General features: G+C 26.7%; 1 protein-coding gene across 4 annotated transcripts in view; it reads left to right on the top strand.

Moving 5' to 3' along the window:
- LOC6047968 (gamma-aminobutyric acid receptor subunit beta-like) overlaps window positions 1-14907 on the top strand; it is a 64092-nt gene that overhangs the window by 13024 nt on the left and 36161 nt on the right. The window contains exon 1 of one of the 4 annotated variants that reach the window (XM_038266808.1): window positions 734-845. The exons of 1 other annotated variant lie outside the window; for it this stretch is intronic. The gene's annotated coding sequence lies outside the window, so the exon portion shown is untranslated. Of the gene's footprint in view, window positions 1-733; window positions 846-3783; window positions 3902-3988; window positions 4244-14907 lie in introns of those variants that run through there. 2 more of the 4 variants (XM_038266804.1, XM_038266807.1) reach the window with 2 other exon arrangements.

Below are 14907 nucleotides of genomic sequence, written 5' to 3' on the forward strand. Positions count from 1 at the left end.
ATAGATTGTTTCTAGATAAAAAAAATGATGTAAGGTTTATTGAATCGCCTTAAGTAAATAAATATGAGGTATGAAACAGGAATAACTCTACATTTATATTAACGTTTATGTCAATTTTTTCACTGACCTTACTATTCTTTGAAATATAATCATAGAAATGCTTTTAAGTTTGATGTCCGTAATGGAAGTTCCATTTTTTGTCAAAAAAATCTCTAAAAAAAGTTTGAATTGGAAAGCTAGTATACATTTAGGCTTTAAATTTTGAAAGTGACAAACACCTGAAAGTATACAAAGTTTTTCAACGTCTGCTAAGTCTTATAGATGGTTTAAAATTCTTTTACGGAATGTTTTGGTTAATTGAATTGGAGCTTATGACTTTGAATCAATTTCTTCCTTTTTGAAATGTTGTCATCTAGTTCTTCAACATCTCATTCAAAGAAAACGCTTTCCGCACTCACATCCAGATGGCACCACTTCAAACCACCTTTTTTCTTCATCCTTGACAATTGCCTTTATCCCGCCGATCTCAGGATCTCTCTCTGCTCTGCAAAACCTGGACCAAACCTCCACCATTTCTGTCAAAACCGGAAGCATTTTATCCTTCCTTTCCCAAGCAAGCCCCAACCTGTCAGATAACTGACTTGGTGAGCAAACTTTGGGGCCCACTCTCCCACAGTTTCGCTCTCGCTCCCAGTCCCACGATGGGGCGAGCAGATGGATGCTGGATGCTGCCAGGTTCGGTTGTTTTCCTCCTGAATTGCGTCAAACCGAACCGTGTCAAAACTGTGTGTGAAAAGGTCGCCGCGAGTGAGGTGAAAAATTGTGACTCCGCTTGGAAAAGCAAAGTGAGTTTGAGGAAAAACGAAATGTTACGAAAAGCCCACTTTTTTCATGAGGTTAATTTTGTTGAGTGTCCAGCTGAATTTGAGGGGGTCTAGTTTGAAATTGTAATTGAATGAGGGCTAATTTGTTCAAAGTTGGGGACAACCAGGATTCACCTTTTTCCACGATTTCCACGAGGAGGATCTCCGCCGGAGGCGGGAGAAGAACGGAAAGTAATTTGACTTTCATAAGGTGGATGTGCCCATTGAAGTGAAAGGCAGCAACCCCAAAACACACAGCTTCCTCTGGTGTTTTTTGTGATTGCGCCCAAAGTATGCCACCAGCACTGGCCGCGCTCACCCTCGAAGTAAGTTTTGCCTAAATAAAGGCGCTTCTTCCGGCTTTCGCGCTCCCTCTGGTGTCAATTTAATTAACTAATTTAAATTCGAAGCTTTCGGACTTTCAGGGCAAGCTGACGCGACAAGATTTATGGACCTTTTTATGTGAAAAAGAAAAATCTCCCCATCAAGAAACCGGAAGCCAGTGTTGCCATTTTCTGCGTGTGAGTGTGAATTTATAATAAAATTATTGATTGAAAAATGAGAAGTGACATACACACACGAGATGTGTCGCGGTGAAGGACTTTTCATCATTTGGTCCTGCCGCCTGTCTGGTCCTGTCCTGTCCCGCTCTGATTGATGCCCCTCTCACTCACTCTCATCATCAGCTTTCTGAGAGGAGTAACACATTGGGGATGGGAACCAGTGTGTGTGTGTGTGTGTAATTGATGTTGGTAGAACGTGCGACGAGAATGTGTCGTCCATGGTTGTCGCTCATTAGGCCTTTGGGACACGTGTAGAGACATGACTTGGGAGGGGTTTGAGGGGGATGGTCGATTTGGGATTAAGTGATTGCGTTTTTTTTGTTGTTGTTGGGTTTGTTTTAAAACCATGACGTACGAGAATCATCTGATTGAATGGGACAATTTTTACGGTCAATTTAAAGTGTTTAGGAGATTTTTCGGATTTTTTTTATATTTTCTGATTTTTTATGAATTTTTTCTGAATTTTTCTGAATTTTTCTGAATTTTTTCTGAATTTTTCTGAATTTTTCTGAATTTTTCTGAATTTTTCTGAATTTTTCTGAATTTTTCTGAATTTTTCTAAATTTTTCTGAATTCTTCTGATTTTTTATGTATTTTTTATTTTTCTGAATTTTTTCTGTTTTTTTCTGAATTTTTCTGATTTTTTTTTGAATTTTTCGGAATGTTTCAGAATTTTTCTATTTTTTCTGAATTTTTCTGAATTTTTCCGAATTTTTCTGAATTTTTCTGAATTTTTCTGAATTTTTCTGAATTTTTCTGAATTTTTCTGAATTTTTCTGAATTTTTCTGAATTTTTCTGAATTTTTCTGAATTTTTCTAAATTTTTCTGATTTTTTTGAATTTTTCTAAATTTTTCTGAATTTTTCTGAATTTTTCTAATTTTTTCTGAATTTTTCAGAATTTTTCAGAATTTTTCAGAATTTTTCAGAATTTTTCTGAATTTTTCTGAATTTTTCTGAATTTTTCTGAATTTTTCTGAATTTTTCTGAATTTTTCTGAATTTTTCTGAATTTTTTTTTGAATTCAAATGAATTTTTCTGAATTTTTTTTTGAATTAAAAAATTTTTAAGAATTTTAAGAATATTAAGAATTTTAAGAATTTTAAGAATTTTAAGAATTTTAAGAATTTTAAGAATTTTAAGAATTTTAAGAATTTTAAGAATTTTAAGAATTTTAAGAATTTTAAGAATTTTAAAATTTTAAAATTTTAAGAATTTTAAGAATTTTAAGAATTTTAAGAATTTTAAGAATTTTAAGAATTTTAAGAATTTTAAGAATTTTAAGAATTTTAAGAATTTTAAGAATTTTAAAAATTTTAAGAATTTTAAGAATTTTAAGAATTTTAAGAATTTTAAGAAATTTGGATTTTTATTTGTGTTTTTATTTTTTCTAGAATTTCAAATATTTTCTAAATTTTAAGAATTTTAAGAAATTTTGTTATTTTTTGTGTTTGTAATTTTTTAGAATTCCAAGTATTTTTGGTATTTTTAAGAAAGCTCAAAATTTAGAAAATTCTTATCTGTTTTCCAACCGTCGAAATCCCACTTTTCATCACTTCTCCAGCTGTTACAGCTCGTAAGAGTCGTAAAATCCCCACCAAAAATCAATCCCAATCATACTCCTCGTACACCGCACATGTTGAGTCTGCCCAGAACCCAAAATCTATGAATATTTCATGTGCATTTTCCCAGCCAAGCGAAGCAAAATAAAATCCAAACATTTGTAGCGCTCCCTAACGCTCTACAAATCGCCCAAAATCCACGCAAAATATGCTGGAGAGGCCAACTATGCAACTCGCTACAAATTTGAATTATTCGACCCCGAGAAGCTGCCTTCCCGATTGGTCCTGGCAGCGGGGTAGGGGCAACTACTTTTGAAATTTATATGCAAATTGTGTAAAAAGATGGAAGCCAGCAGCGCTGAGCTTGCAACAATGTTCTGTGTGGTGCATAATTTGAATAGTGATGTGTTGTTGTTGCTGTTGTTGTGAGCAAATTCTGGGCGGCTCAGAAACTCGGAAGAAGATCTTTGGCGAAGAAGAAGAAGAAGAAAGAAGATGATGATGGCAAGGATTTGTTTATGCTTTTCGCAGCGGGAGGCGAAATATTGATTTTAATATTTTTCTATAGGTCGTGCTTTCAGGGTAAATAGTGTGTGTCTGCCGAGAATAAATAGCTCCGGTTCTGTTTTGAAACGCGAGAATAGAATCTATGGAGGGAAGGGGGGAAAGATATAATGCCGAGAAGAGCAAAGATACGGTGTACAAAAATAGCAGCGATTTATTATGCACGGTGGTATTAAAAGGGATTTAAATGTTACCTTAAAATATTTATGATCTTATATTATTATATTGACAGAATGACAGGTTCGGTTGTTTTCCTCCTGAATTGCGTCAAACCGAACCGTGTCAAAACTGTGTGTGAAAAGGTCGCCGCGAGTGAGGTGAAAAATTGTGACTCCGCTTGGAAAAGCAAAGTGAGTTTGAGGAAAAACGAAATGTTACGAAAAGCCCACTTTTTTCATGAGGTTAATTTTGTTGTCCAGCTGAATTTGAGGGTCTAGTTTGAAATTGTAATTGAATGAGGGCTAATTTGTTCAAAGTTGGGGACAACCAGGATTCACCTTTTTCCACGATTTCCACGAGGAGGATCTCCGCCGGAGGCGGGAGAAGAACGGAAAGTAATTTGACTTTCATAAGGTGGATGTGCCCATTGAAGTGAAAGGCAGCAACCCCAAAACACACAGCTTCCTCTGGTGTTTTTTTTTGTGATTGCGCCCAAAAGTATGCCACCAGCACTGGCCGCGCTCACCCTCGAAGTAAGTTTTGCCTAAATAAAGGCGCTTCTTCCGGCTTTCGCGCTCCCTCTGGTGTCAATTTAATTAACTAATTTAAATTCGAAGCTTTCGGACTTTCGGGGCAAGCTGACGCGACAAGATTTATGGACCTTTTTATGTGAAAAAGAAAAATCTCCCCATCAAGAAACCGGAAGCCAGTGTTGCCATTTTCTGCGTGTGAGTGTGAATTTATAATAAAATTATTGATTGAAAAATGAGAAGTGACACACACACACGAGATGTGTCGCGGTGAAGGACTTTTCATCATTTGGTCCTGCCGCCTGTCTGGTCCTGTCCTGTCCCGCTCTGATTGATGCCCCTCTCACTCACTCTCATCATCAGCTTTCTGAGAGGAGTAACACATTGGGGATGGGAACCAGTGTGTGTGTGTGTGTGTAATTGATGTTGGTAGAACGTGCGACGAGAATGTGTCGTCCATGGTTGTCGCTCATTAGGCCTTTGGGACACGTGTAGAGACATGACTTGGGAGGGGTTTGAGGGGGATGGTCGATTTGGGATTAAGTGATTGCGTTTTTTTTGTTGTTGTTGGGTTTGTTTTAAAACCATGACGTACGAGAATCATCTGATTGAATGGGACAATTTTTACGGTCAATTTAAAGTGTTTAGGAGATTTTTCGGATTTTTTTTATATTTTCTGATTTTTTATGAATTTTTTCTGAATTTTTCTGAATTTTTCTGAATTTTTTCTGAATTTTTCTGAATTTTTCTGAATTTTTCTGAATTTTTCTGAATTTTTCTGAATTTTTCTGAATTTTTCTAAATTTTTCTGAATTCTTCTGATTTTTTATGTATTTTTTATTTTTCTGAATTTTTTCTGTTTTTTTCTGAATTTTTCTGATTTTTTTGAATTTTTCGGAATGTTTCAGAATTTTCTATTTTTCTGAATTTTCTGAATTTTCCGAATTTTTCTGAATTTTTCTGAATTTTTCTGAATTTTTCTGAATTTTTCTGAATTTTTCTGAATTTTTCTGAATTTTTCTGAATTTTTCTGAATTTTTCTAAATTTTTCTGATTTTTTTGAATTTTTCTAAATTTTTCTGAATTTTTCTGAATTTTTCTGAATTTTTCTAATTTTTTCTGAATTTTTCAGAATTTTTCAGAATTTTTCAGAATTTTTCAGAATTTTTCTGAATTTTTCTGAATTTTTCTGAATTTTTCTGAATTTTTCTGAATTTTTCTGAATTTTTCTGAATTTTTCTGAATTTTTCTGAATTTTTCTGAATTTTTCTGAATTTTTCTGTTTTTTTTCTGAATTTTACTGAATTTTCCTTAATTTTTCTTAATTTTTCTTAATTTTTCTTAATTTTTCTTAATTTTTCTGAATTTTTTGTTAATTTTTCTGAATTTTTCTGAATTTTTCTGAATTTTTCTGAATTTTTCTGAATTTTTCTGAATTTTTCTAAATTTTTCTGAATTTTTCTGAATTTTTCTGAATTTTTCTGAATTTTTCTGAATTTTTCTGAATTTTTCTGAATTGTTCTGAATTGTTCTGAATTTTTCTGAATTTTTCTGAATTTTTCTGAATTTTTCTGAATTTTTTTTTGAATTCAAATGAATTTTTCTGAATTTTTTTTTGAATTAAAAAATTTTTAAAATTTTAAGAATATTAAGAATTTTAAATTTTAAAATTTTAAAATTTTAAAATTTTAAAATTTTAAAATTTTAAGAATTTTAAAATTTTAAGAATTTTAAAATTTTAAAATTTTAAGAATTTTAAAATTTTAAAATTTTAAATTTTAAAATTTTAAAATTTTAAAATTTTAAGAATTTTAAAATTTTAAAATTTTAAAATTTTAAAATTTTAAGAATTTTAAGAATTTTAAGAATTTTAAGAATTTTAAGAAATTTGGATTTTTATTTGTGTTTTTATTTTTTCTAGAATTTCAAATATTTTCTAAATTTTAAGAATTTTAAGAAATTTTGTTATTTTTTGTGTTTGTAATTTTTTAGAATTCCAAGTATTTTTGGTATTTTAAGAAAGCTCAAAATTTAGAAAATTCTTATCTGTTTTCCAACCGTCGAAATCCCTTTTCATCACTTCTCCAGCTGTTACAGCTCGTAAAGTCGTAAAATCCCCACCAAAAATCAATCCCAATCATACTCCTCGTACACCGCACATGTTGAGTCTGCCCAGAACCCAAAATCTATGAATATTTCATGTGCATTTTCCCAGCCAAGCGAAGCAAAATAAAATCCAAACATTTGTAGCGCTCCCTAACGCTCTACAAATCGCCCAAAATCCACGCAAAATATGCTGGAGAGGCCAACTATGCAACTCGCTACAAATTTGAATTATTCGACCCCGAGAAGCTGCCTTCCCGATTGGTCCTGGCAGCGGGGTAGGGGCAACTACTTTTGAAATTTATATGCAAATTGTGTAAAAAGATGGAAGCCAGCAGCGCTGAGCTTGCAACAATGTTCTGTGTGGTGCATAATTTGAATAGTGATGTGTTGTTGTTGCTGTTGTTGTGAGCAAATTCTGGGCGGCTCAGAAACTCGGAAGAAGATCTTTGGCGAAGAAGAAGAAGAAGAAAGAAGATGATGATGGCAAGGATTTGTTTATGCTTTTCGCAGCGGGGAGGCGAAATATTGATTTTAATATTTTTCTATAGGTCGTGCTTTCAGGGTAAATAGTGTGTGTCTGCCGAGAATAAATAGCTCCGGTTCTGTTTTTGAAACGCGAGAATAGAATCTATGGAGGGAAGGGGGGAAAGATATAATGCCGAGAAGAGCAAAGATACGGTGTACAAAAATAGCAGCGATTTATTATGCACGGTGGTATTAAAAGGGATTTAAATGTTACCTTAAAATATTTATGATCTTATATTATTATATTGACAGAATGACAGATTGACAGAAAACACTTACCAGAATCATTCAACTGCTTCCAAATTGTTACACTTACCTTGAAACATCGAAATTGTTAAACTATGCAGATACACACTTGCAGCTTGAAGTCCGTAATAGAAGATAAGAAAAAGGAAATTCTCCAAAAGTCGACTTCTTCAAAATTACTGAAGAGGTTTTTTTTTTAGTTTTAAAAGAACATGATTTTGAGTAAACTGCTTTTCAAAACGCCGTAATGTAGACTTGTAGTTCATTTTCATACATTTTGAAGCAAAATACCAAAAATCGCCTGAAAGTATACTTTCTTCAAAATTCTATAAAATCTATAAGAATTAATTTATTTTAAGAATTTTAAGAATTTTAAAAATTTTAGGAGTTTTAAGAATTTTAAGAATTTTAAGAATTTCAAGAATTTTAAGAATTTTAAGAATTTTAAGAATTTTAAGAATTTTAAGAATTTTAAGAATTTTAAGAATTTTAAGAATTTTAAAATTTTAAAATTTTAAGAATTTTAAAATTTTAAATTTTAAAATTTTAAAATTTTAAAATTTTAAGAATTTTAAAATTTTAAAATTTTAAAATTTTAAAATTTTAAGAATTTTAAAATTTTAAAATTTTAAAATTTTAAAATTTTAAAATTTTAAAATTTTAAAATTTTAAAATTTTAAAATTTTAAGAATTTTAAGAATTTTAAAATTTTAAATTTTTAAAATTTTAAGAATTTTAAAATTTTAAAATTTTAAGGATTTTAAATTTTAAAATTTTAAAATTTTAAGAATTTTAAGAATATTAAGAATTTTAAAAATTTTAAAATTTTAAAATTTTAAGAATTTTAAATTTTAAAATTTTAAAATTTTAAAATTTTAAGAATTTTAAAATTTTAAGAATTTTAAAATTTTAAGAATTTTAAAATTTTAAAATTTTAAAATTTTAAAATTTTAAGAATTTTAAGAATTTTAAAATTTTAAAATTTTAAGAATTTTAAAATTTTAAAATTTTAAATTTTAAAATTTTAAAATTTTAAAATTTTAAGAATTTTAAAATTTAAAATTTTAAAATTTTAAATTTTAAAATTTTAAAATTTTAAAATTTTAAAATTTTAAAATTTTAAAATTTTAAAAATTTTAAGGATTTTAAGAATTTTAAAATTTTAAAATTTTAAAATTTTAAGAATATTAAGAATTTTAAAAATTTTAAGAATTTTAAAATTTTAAATTTTAAATTTTAAAATTTTAAAATTTTAAATTTAAAATTTTAAAATTTTAAAATTTTAAAATTTTAAAATTTTAAGAATTTTAAAATTTTAAAATTTTAAAATTTAAAATTTTAAAATTTTAAGAATTTTAAAATTTTAAAATTTTAAAATTTTAAAATTTTAAGAATTTTAAAATTTTAAAATTTTAAGAATTTTAAAATTTTAAAATTTTAAAATTTTAAAATTTAAAATTTTAAAATTTTAAAATTTTAAAATTTTAAAATTTTAAAATTTTAAAATTTTAAAATTTTAAAATTTTAAAATTTTAAAATTTTAAAATTTTAAAATTTTAAAATTTTAAGAATTTTAAAATTTTAAGAATTTTAAAATTTTAAAATTTTAAGAATTTTAAATTTTAAAATTTTAAAATTTTAAAATTTTAAAATTTTAAAATTTTAAAATTTTAAAATTTTAAAATTTTAAAATTTTAAGAATTTTAAAATTTTAAAATTTTAAAATTTTAAAATTTTAAAATTTTAAGAATTTTAAAATTTTAAAATTTTAAAATTTTAAAATTTTAAAATTTTAAAATTTTAAATTTTAAAATTTTAAAATTTTAAAATTTTAAAATTTTAAGAATTTTAAAATTTTAAAATTTTAAATTTTAAAATTTTAAAATTTTAAGAATTTTAGAATTTTAAAATTTTAAGAATTTTAAAATTTTAAAATTTTAAAATTTTAAAATTTTAAAATTTTAAGAATTTTAGAATTTTTAAATTTTAAAATTTTAAAATTTTAAAATTTTAAAATTTTAAAATTTTAAAATTTTAAAATTTTAAATTTTAAAATTTTAAAATTTTAAAATTTTAAAATTTTAAAATTTTAAAATTTTAAGAATTTTAAAATTTTAAATTTTAAAATTTTAAAATTTTAAAATTTAAAATTTTAAAATTTTAAAATTTTAAAATTTTAAGAATTTTAAAATTTTAAAATTTTAAAATTTTAAAATTTTAAAATTTTAAAATTTTAAAATTTTAAAATTTTAAAATTTTAAGAATTTTAAAATTTTAAAATTTTAAAATTTTAAAATTTTAAGAATTTTAAGAATTTTAAAAATTTTAAAATTTTAAAATTTTAAATTTTAAAATTTTAAAATTTTAAAATTTTAAAATTTTAAAATTTTAAAATTTTAAAATTTTAAAATTTTAAAATTTTAAAATTTTAAAATTTTAAAATTTTAAAATTTTAAAATTTTAAAATTTTAAAATTTTAAAATTTTAAAATTTTAAAATTTTAAAATTTTAAATTTTAAAATTTTAAAATTTTAAGAATTTTAAAATTTTAAAATTTTAAGAATTTTAAAATTTTAAGAATTTTAAAATTTTAAGAATTTTAAAATTTTAAAATTTTAAGAATTTTAAAATTTTAAAATTTTAAAATTTTAAGAATTTTAAGAATTTTAAAATTTTAAAATTTTAAGAATTTTAAGAATTTTAAGAATTTAAAATTTTAAGAATTTTAAGAATTTTAAAATTTTAAGAATTTTAAAATTTTAAAATTTTAAAATTTTAAAATTTTAAAATTTTAAAAATTTTAAGAATTTTAAAATTTTAAAATTTTTAAAATTTTAAGAATTTTAAGAATTTTAAAATTTTAAAATTTTAAAATTTTAAAATTTTAAGAATTTTAAAATTTTAAAATTTTAAAATTTTAAAATTTTAAAATTTTAAAATTTTAAAATTTTAAAATTTTAAAATTTTAAAATTTTAAAATTTTAAAATTTTAAGAATTTTAAAATTTTAAAAATTTTAAAATTTTAAAATTTTAAAATTTTAAAATTTTAAAATTTTAAAATTTTAAAATTTTAAGAATTTTAAATTTTAAAATTTTAAAATTTTAAAATTTTAAAATTTTAAAATTTTAAAATTTTAAAATTTTAAAATTTTAAGAATTTTAAAATTTTAAAATTTTAAAATTTTAAGAATTTTAAAATTTTAAAATTTTAAAATTTTAAGAATTTTAAAATTTTAAAATTTTAAAATTTTAAAATTTTAAGAATTTTAAAATTTTAAGAATTTTAAAATTTTAAAATTTTAAAATTTTAAAATTTTAAAATTTTAAAATTTTAAAATTTTAAAATTTTAAAATTTAAAATTTTAAAATTTTAAAATTTTAAAATTTTAAAATTTTAAAATTTCAAAATTTTAAAATTTTAAAATTTTAAAATTTTAAGAATTTTAAAATTTTAAAATTTTAAAATTTTAAAATTTTAAAATTTTAAGAATTTTAAAATTTTAAGAATTTTAAAAATTTTAAAAATTTTAAATTTTAAAATTTTAAAATTTTAAGAATTTTAAGAATTTTAAAAATTTTAAGAATTTTAAGAATTTTAAGAATTTTAAGAATTTTAAGAATTTTAAGAATTTTAAGAATTTTAAGAATTTTAAGAATTTTAAGAATTTTAAGAATTTTAAGAATTTTAAGATATGATTATGATAAGCTTTAGGGTTCGTCCAAATAATACGCAACATTTAAAAAAAATAAAATTAGTGACTTTTAAGTTTTTTATTAGTTTTTTTTTCAAATTTTTAAGAGATGAAATTTTCTAGATTATCATTTCCTCCTAAAAAAAGTGTTTTTCCCAAAGCTTGAGTGCAAACACCATTCTAAAAGCGCCAACAAAAATAGAATTCCCTCAAACAAAACGTCTTTGATCTTTTTTTCACTCTCTTTCTCACCACACCTAGGTGGTTCACGATGCGAAGCTGTTGTGGTAGGTACAATTGTTAGTTTTTTTTGTTTTGTTTCCGTTGCCGCCTTTGTGGTGAGTTTGTGTTCTACCTTGCCCACAAAAGCTGCCAGCAAATTGTGGGCGTTTAAGGGTGTCTTGTTGCGCAAAATGGAGCCAAGGTGTGAGCTAGTTTTTCTTTTTTCGACTTGAGAGAAAAAAAGAAGTAGAATTTCAAAGTGGGACAACTTTTGAAAAAAAAAAAAAAACTGTGACGTGGTGGATAAAAAAAGGGAAAAGATTTTCTGAAGAGGATTTGAATGTGGTTACCGCGAACGAAACCAGGTTTATGGGTTGGATTTTCGAGTGAGAATCAAACTCGTAAATTCGTGGATTCGCTTTTTACCGCTAATTGGAGTGGCGGCTCCAGTTTGAAAGAGTGCACAGCACGCAGTGGAGCGGAATTTGTACAGATTGACGAAGCGGAGTTCGTTACTTTTTGAGGATTTTTTCCTGTTGAGTTTGGTGGAAGCTAGCTGAGTCGCCAACAGAATAAATTAAAATGGGACGAGCTGATAGAATACATGGTGGGACAGTCGAAATAATAACAAAAATTGATTTTAAAAGGACTGTTCTTAGTGGTGGGACAATAAAATTTTCATCAGAATCGGTGTGTCACTTTTTTTTTGCTACTAGATTTTTGCATGGTGGGACAGCCAAACAATGAAATTTGCGTGGCGAGACGGTCAGATTATGATTTACGTACACAGAAAAAAAAAGTTGAATTTTGGAATGTTGAAAATTTGGTAGGTTGAATATTACCTCTTTATTTGTGTAATATTACATAAAAAATGTGTAAAAATGTAAACCTGATGAATATTCATCAAAAACTGATGAAAATTCATCATTTTCTGGGGTAAAATTTATCATTTATTTTGCCACAAAATCTGTCACCATTTCCTGATGAATATTACCATCATTTTTTTTTCTGTGTACGTTCAAGTTAAAAAAATTGGAATTTAGAATGGTGCGATAATGTACTGATAGACTGAGACACGATCGACTGCATGGTGGGACAGTCGACAATTTATCGAAAAGTTATTTCAAATGATCTATCTTGAGTGGCAAGACAGTCATATTTGCAACAAAATCGCTGTTTTTTTCCTTAAGTTATGGTTCCAGCGTGTCACATGGTGGGACAGCCGGGCAACGTCTTTTGGACGAAGTCAAAAGTTTCATCTTGTCTCAGATGTTCTGGTTCTAAATGGTTAAGTTAGAATAATGATTTGATCTAAATTGCTCCGGTGTGTCTGATTATAAGATCTAGGTATGGGACAAGATGCAATTAACTGTATGATGAGAAAGGGGGGAACGCTGCATGGTGGGACAGCAACATCAATCTGATGAAAAGATGCATACAAATCTCACCTTCTCTCATAAGTTCTGGCATTATGTTTAGACAAGTTGTTTTTTTTTTTGTTGTGAATCGGAAGAGAATGTTGTTTATCTGAATGGTGAGACGGTTAGTTAATCAAAACAACTACTGAAAATGATGGTCATTTTAATCTTTAAAATGCATGTAATTATGTGTATGTTAAAACGACTACTTTCAGTCAGTTTGTCCCAAATTGTTTGATGGTGGGACGGCCACAACATACCTCGTGATCGTAACTAATACATTTACAACTTTGCATGGTGGGACGGCCATTACTTGAGTAGTTTTTTTTAAATTTTAATTGATATAATTTGAGACATCCGTAAAACGATTTTTTATAATAAGGAAATTTAAACAATTCTCCCTCTCTCTCTCCAATGTGTAGTAAGGAATGGATTTGATGTGGTGGGACAGCCACAACTTTGAAGGGTTATTCTTATCGAAAGTAAATGAAACATAGTGACATCTAATAGAGTGGTTTGAAGCGATGAGACAGCTACAACTTTATGAGGAACACCCACTAATTTTTGGTTCAAAGGAAACTGAATTGAGTGAAGTGGTGGGACAGTTAAAACTTCGAGAGGAAATTGAATATTAGGAAACACTAGAAAAGTAAACAGAAGTGGTGAGACAGCTACAATTTTAGGAGTTATTTGAAAAAGAAGACACTAAGAAGAGTTGTTTTGAAGAGGTGGGACAGCTACAACCTCAAGAGGGTTTGAAGAATAAAAAAACGTCGTATATTAATTCCATTTTCAAGAAGAACTGAATATAGAGTGACTGAAAGTGGTGGGACAGTTAAACACCCAGGAAATAATGGTTTATTAAGAACACTCTACGTAAAGTAATTTGAAATGGTGGGACAGTGACAACTTTAGAAGGTTATTGAATAAAAGGAGACACTAAGTAGAGTTGTTTTCAAGAGGTGGGACAGCTACAACCTCAAGAGGGTTTGAAAAATAAAAAAAAACGTCGTATATTAATTCCATTTTCAAGAAGAACTGAATATAGAGTGACTGAAAGTGGTGGGACAGTTAAACACCCAGGAAATAATGGTTTATTAAGAACACTCTAGGTAAAGTAATTTGAAATGGTGGGACAGTGACAACTTTAGAAGGTTATTGAATAAAAGGAGACACTAAGTTGAGGTATTTTGAAGTGGTGGGACAGCTACAACTTTAGGAGGGTATTGAAGAATAAAAAAAGCATATTAAATATATTTTTAAGACGAGCTATTTAGAGTGACTGGACGTGGTGGGACAGTTAAACACTAGGCAAAATCAAATGATTGTTGGGACAAAAAACAAATGTATGAGAGCATGATAGAGCACCCAATTGTTGGGACAGTAACAAATGTATAAGGTATTTGATTAAAAGTAGACTTTAAGTAGAGTTTTTTTTTAAAGTGGTGGGACAGCTACAACTTCAGGAGTGTATTGAAGAATAAAAGAACGCATATTAAATCAATTTCCAAGAACAACTGAAAAGAGCGATTGGAAGTGGTGGGACAATTTTGCAAGATAATTGAATATATATTGGAAAAAGTAGAGTGATTTGATATGGTGGGACAGTAATAAATATAGAAGAAAATTAAATAAAGGGGACACTAAGTAAAGTTATTTTGAATTGGTAGGACAGCTAAAAAATCAGAAGGGCATTGAAGAATGAAAAAGACTTATTGAATCAATTTTCAAGAAGAACTATATCGAGTGATTGGAAGTGGTGGGACAGTTAAAATTTTAGTAGTTGATAGGCAAAATAAGAACACTCTTAGTAGAGCGATTTGAAATGGTGAGACAGTGAGACAACTTTGGAAGGTAATTGAATTTAATGAGATACTAAGTAGAGTTATTTGGAAATGGTGGGACAGTTATAACTTGAAGAGGATAATAGAGATTAAAAAACGCACATCAAATCTATATTCAAGAAGTCTTAAATCGATTGAAAAAACGCATATCAAATCACTTTCCAACAAGAACTGAAAAGAGTGGTTGGAAGTGATGGGACAATTTTGGAAGGTAATTGAATTTATATTGGAAAAAGTAGAGTGATTTGAAGTGGTGGGACAGTAATAATTTTAAAAGGTAATTGAGACACCAAGTAGAGTTATGTTGAAGTTGTGGGACAGTTACAACTTTTCAAGGTTATTGAAGAATAAACAACGCTGATCAATTTTCAAGAAGAACTGAAATTAGTGATTTGAGAAGGTGGGACAGTTGAAAGCGTAGAGGGTAATTTCATGATAAGGACCCAATCTATTTTTTTTTTATTTTGAAGTGGTGAGACACCTACAATTCTAGAAAGCTAGTGAACAATGTGGTTACGCATTGATGATTTTTGGATAGTGAGACAGCCGTTTAAAACTGCATGGTGGGACAGCCCTAACACGTAAAGAATGTTAGAATGGGCACAATTTTAAA

This window comes from Culex quinquefasciatus, chromosome 1 (genome assembly GCF_015732765.1).
Source record: "Culex quinquefasciatus strain JHB chromosome 1, VPISU_Cqui_1.0_pri_paternal, whole genome shotgun sequence".
Taxonomy (NCBI): domain Eukaryota; kingdom Metazoa; phylum Arthropoda; class Insecta; order Diptera; family Culicidae; genus Culex; species Culex quinquefasciatus.